Source organism: Tupaia chinensis, unplaced genomic scaffold (genome assembly GCF_000334495.1).
Source record: "Tupaia chinensis unplaced genomic scaffold, TupChi_1.0 Scaffold000110_1, whole genome shotgun sequence".
NCBI classification, from domain to species: Eukaryota; Metazoa; Chordata; class Mammalia; order Scandentia; family Tupaiidae; genus Tupaia; species Tupaia belangeri.
The window spans coordinates 2,097,847-2,102,517 of NW_006159574.1; the positions used below are offsets into that span (position 1 = coordinate 2,097,847).

Here is a 4,671-nt window from a genome sequence, read left to right on the forward strand (position 1 = left end):
GTACAGACTTCCCTCCTAGTCGCCTCTGTTTTCTCGGGGACAGAGTAGCATGGCCAGCCACCAGAGGGGAGCTGCAGTGGACCTAGTTCCAAGAATGGCAAGGTGAGACGCGACCCCAGGGGGCAGTGGGACAGGACACACTGCCCAGTGCCCCAAGATTCTAGCCAGGGCTGAGGTCAGCGACTGATCGGCTCGGCCATAGCACAGGACCTGCTGCGGTGCTGGGCGCTGGTGTCTAGCCAGTCCTGAGCCAAGCTCAGGATCACAGCAGTTGGTGGACGCTTGGCCGGCACTTTGTTAGGCTTCTGGAAAGACTGATGCTTTGATAACTACCTGGCTCAGAAACCAGAGCACAGCACAGATCGAGTGACGTCCCACTGCTTCTTGGATCTTGGGCGAGTTCTTTCTGCCGTGAGTGTATGCTAAGAGGTGGAAGAGAGGCCCTTTCCTCTGAGAGAGCATGCGGCTGCAGTGGCTGTAAGAGTTGAGATCTACATGAATTTACCAGAGGAAACAAGAGGACTTGGGGTTGGGATTAGCTCAGAGGAAATTCGACAGAATCACAGGGATTTCTCCGTACGAAGATAACTACCTGGCTCAGAAACCAGAGCACAGCACAGATCGAGTGACGTCCCACTGCTTCTTGGATCTTGGGCGAGTTCTTTCTGCCGTGAGTGTATGCTAAGAGGTGGAAGAGAGGCCCTTTCCACTGTGGGTCAGTTCTGGATGTTCACGAGGCTTCCTCTTGGGGCTGCGTACGGATTCCCTGCCCCTGACTAAGGCCTATGCGAGTATAAAGAAACGCTCAGTCACAGGTCCCCTGCGGCACCCAGGTGACGGTCATGTGTGCTGCCGCCCGGGAGAGCCAGAGCCCACGGAGCCCCAAGGTAAGCTACGAGTTCGGACGCCATGCCCCAGCCCGGAGTGTAGACGCAGGCACCATGGAGAGTGTTTCAGACGCGCCTCTGGGGAGGCTCACTTCGGAACCACACACAATGACAGGAACCAGGCCACGCGGGAGCAGCCTGGGCCGACCTGGCACCGACGAGGAGACAGGATGCACTGGCTGGGCGGTGCGGCAGAGCGAGGCGGGGCTTTCCTGTGCGCCTGCACACGCGGGTTTGGTTGGCACTGGATGGGAAAATACCAGGAGGCGGGGCAGGCCCTCCCGTGGCTGTCTACAGAGATCTTAGACGTAGGAAGAGGTTGGAGCCAAAGTTCAGGAACTCTCTGACTTAGCATCAGTTCCAACTGGACAGGCGACTCTCGGCTGCCCTAGGGAAGGGCCCGAAGTGCTTTCAGAGGGTGCCAAACGTGGGCTTTCTGCGCTAGTCTTTCGGTTGTACTTTGTCGGGAAAGCACATTTAAGAAGTCTCTCCTCACTCTCAGACTCATTCTCTAGATGCAGGGGAAGTGTTTGTAGCCATTCTTCCAGAATTTTCTACACACAAATAAGCTCTTTTTTTAGAGAGAGAGATTTTTGCTCTAGGGTGTGTGCACTTGCTGGAGAGAGAGAGATAGCAAGCGGGAAGTCACCCCGCAGGGCTATGGCCATGCCGCAGTCCCTTCTCCGTTCTCTTCTGGGGATTTGGTTATGCACGCACAAGCACACACACCTGGTGCAGTTTTAAGCCGCCGGGTCCGGGACTCAAAACCGGTGGACGACATGTGCGTCCAGTGACGTAGCCATACCCCTCCTATAAGCATTTTTTAATTACACAGTTAAGATCCGGCTTGCCACTTGGTGTTTTGTGCTTGATGTGTGTCTCGACCCAGCCAGGGCACCGAGCACCCTGCCGTGCGATGCCGAGCCCACTGGGGAGGTCCCAGGCTCACACCCGAGCCCGGGACCTGGCTGGCCGACACAACAGCCTGTGCTGTGAGGAGCCTGGTGGGGACGCCACATTCTCTGGGGAGAAGGATGAAGCAGAGGAGAATAAATAAAAGCTTAAAAGTCAGGTTTATTTATTTATCTACGAAGTAAAACAAAGGGCTTGTCTGTCTCCCACGTCAGTGTGCACAGGTGCCGCCCGTGCTCCGAGCGCTCTCTTCGCGGCCCGTGGACACCACTGTGGCATGTGCCCAGCCCGTCTGTGAGTGGACACGCCGCTGCCCGGTTGTGCTCGGCTTCGTATCTGTGTTCACACGCTGGGACACGTGCCTTTGCAGGTCTCTCTGAGCATCTTCCAAGTCTTGGAGGCATGGAGCACTTGGGATGAGTCGGGGCAGCCTCTGCCTGGGGAGAGGGTTAGCCATTCTGGCGGGGACAGCCAGGAGCAGCCTGTGGGAAGCACTGCCATCTAACCCTGGAAGCCCAGGACGGTGCTGGGCTCACCCACCAGGGTTCCAGGCCTGAGAACAGCCCTGAGAGATCCCGACAGGTGGCAGGAGCAGCTGGCTGCACTGGGGTGAGTGGGGTCAGAGTCCTCACTGCCTCAGGCTCAGGGTTAGCCCCAAGTGTTTTTTTTCCAGATAAAATTTGATATAGTTGTCATCATCTTACTCTCTCTACATCCAAAGCCCCTCAGCGTTTGTTTGGGCCAGAGCTGGGGGGAACAGACATTCTTACAGCACTGGAGTTCCCCCTCCAGAACTAGGGATAACTTGGCTTAAGGGAACTGGCATCTTTTCAGCAGCTCCTGGCTCAGGTGCACAACCAGCACACTGAGCGCACGTGTTCGGGGCTTCTCTAGGAACTGGGGTCTGCCCTCTCTTGTCCTCCCCACCACCCTGCTGCCGTGCAGCCGTGTTGCCTACGCATGCCCAATTCCCTGATGTAGACTGAGGCCCTGGGAGAAGGAGTCTGCGGGTGTGGCCAGAACCTCACAGGCCTGAAGCAGGTGTCTCTGCCGCATCTCTTAGCCAGCCGGGGAGGCTCCTCCGGGCGACTCATAAACCGCGGCAGAACACCTTGGTCAGCTTTAGACACTCCTGAGCTGCGGCTTTCCCTAACATCCTGCTGCTAATGTTCCTCTTTTATGGTGTTTTAAAGCCAATTTTCAAATGTGTGTCATAAAACCGCTCTGTACAGGAAGTCCTCTCAGTGATCTGCAGGACATAAACTTTAAAGGCAAGATGGAGGTGTGTGGGATGTCCTGGCGTGCTTTCATACTTTGCTCATCTGCAAACATGTTAGCAAACCATTATGGAACAGAAATCTACCAGAGTCACACCCCAAGGACCCGCAGGGTTTGCGATGTGAGAGGCACGGGAGACTCAGCTGGGCCGCGTCTGGGAAGGGCTTGCTACCGTTTAAAACAGCCTGGAGACGAACAGGAGAACAGCAGCCGGGCAGCCTTGTTCCGTCTGTGAAGACCTTGCAGTCTGGAAAACGCTTTGTAAGCACTTGTCTAATGTGAGCGCGTGTGTCCGTTCCACAGGGCTGGGCCCGCGCCCCTGACCCATGCTGGCGTTGGCCCGAGTTCACGCTGTGCTCCCCCTGGAAGAGCAGAAGTTCCTATCTGTCCCAAGATTTCTCCTCCCTGAAGAAGGGAACCTAGCCAGCCCTTGGCGCTCCATGGCGACCCTGCTCTGAGCCGCAGCCAGGGCTAGAGGGCGCTAGCGCCCCACGAAACGCCCAGGCTTCCTGGCCAGGCTGCCTCGGCGTGCTTGCAGAACCCGACTGGCTAGGAGAGAACTCTGCCCTGACAGGCTCCCTCGAGGAGTACAGCACAGAGTGTTTGGGAGCAAGGGTGACATTGCTGCCCCCACGCCCTTCAGCTGTGGACGTACACTTTAAGCAGAGAGCCGTGTCTCCTGTCCTTTGACTTTTCTTCTTCCTTTCCTTTTTTTGTCATTTCCAGACTTGGTACCTACATGTTTCCATGCCAGCCTCGAACTTTCAGTCTCCTGAAGCAGTCTCCAGAGTAGCTGGGACCACAGGAGTAGCAACCATCCTGGTACGGCTGTGACTTCCTTTTTTTCTTGGAGGTGGGGATGGGGAGAGGTTTTTGCTGCAGGGCGTGTGCTCCCCAGAAAGACAGAGAGACACAAAGAAACAAAAAGCAAGAAATCACCCCAGGGGGGGGATGGCCACACCGCAATCCCTTCTCCTCCATTCTCCTCAGGATCTTGGGCACACATGCACACGCGCCCGGCGTGACTTGAAGCCACCGGGTCCAGGACTTGAACCGTGGTCGACTACGTGGGAGTCCATTGACATAGCCATTATGCTAACTGCTGGTCCCAGGGCTGTGACTTCTGCTGCAACAACAGATAGTATTCAGAGGAGAGGAACCAGAGCGCAGGGAGCATGAGCAGTCAGCAGTTGTCAGTGGGTGCTGGAGAATAGGCAGCCAGGTCCCTTCCCCCTCGGTTACAGATTAGCCAGTGATGACATAGCACAGGAAATGGCAGTTATTCTCTGGAGATGAGCCTAAGCAACGAATTTATTCTATTTTATTATGGCCTCAAACTGGACTGAACATTTTATCACCAGTCATGTTTGACTTTCATGTGATATTTCATACCCCACAAAGAGCACGTTATGCACTGAGTGAATTCACCTAAGAACAGCAGTGGTATAGTCATCCACCTGTGCACACAGATGACCACAGGTACAGTTATAGCATAGGTGTGAATACAGGTAATAGAAGCAGCGGCTGTGCGGTCATCCACCTGTGCACACAGATGACCACAGGTACAGTTATAGCATAGGTGTGAATACAGGTA

General features: G+C 55.3%; 1 long non-coding RNA gene across 1 annotated transcript in view; it reads left to right on the forward strand.

Annotated features, from left to right (window-relative positions):
- Positions 1 to 2,293: 2,293 nt before the first annotated feature.
- Positions 2,294 to 4,671, forward strand: part of LOC106734398 (uncharacterized) — a 3,294-nt gene continuing 916 nt past the window's right edge. The window contains exons 1-2 of the long non-coding RNA XR_001370029.2: positions 2,294 to 3,338; positions 3,804 to 3,899. This is a non-coding gene — a long non-coding RNA (uncharacterized LOC106734398). The remainder of the gene's footprint in view (positions 3,339 to 3,803; positions 3,900 to 4,671) is intronic.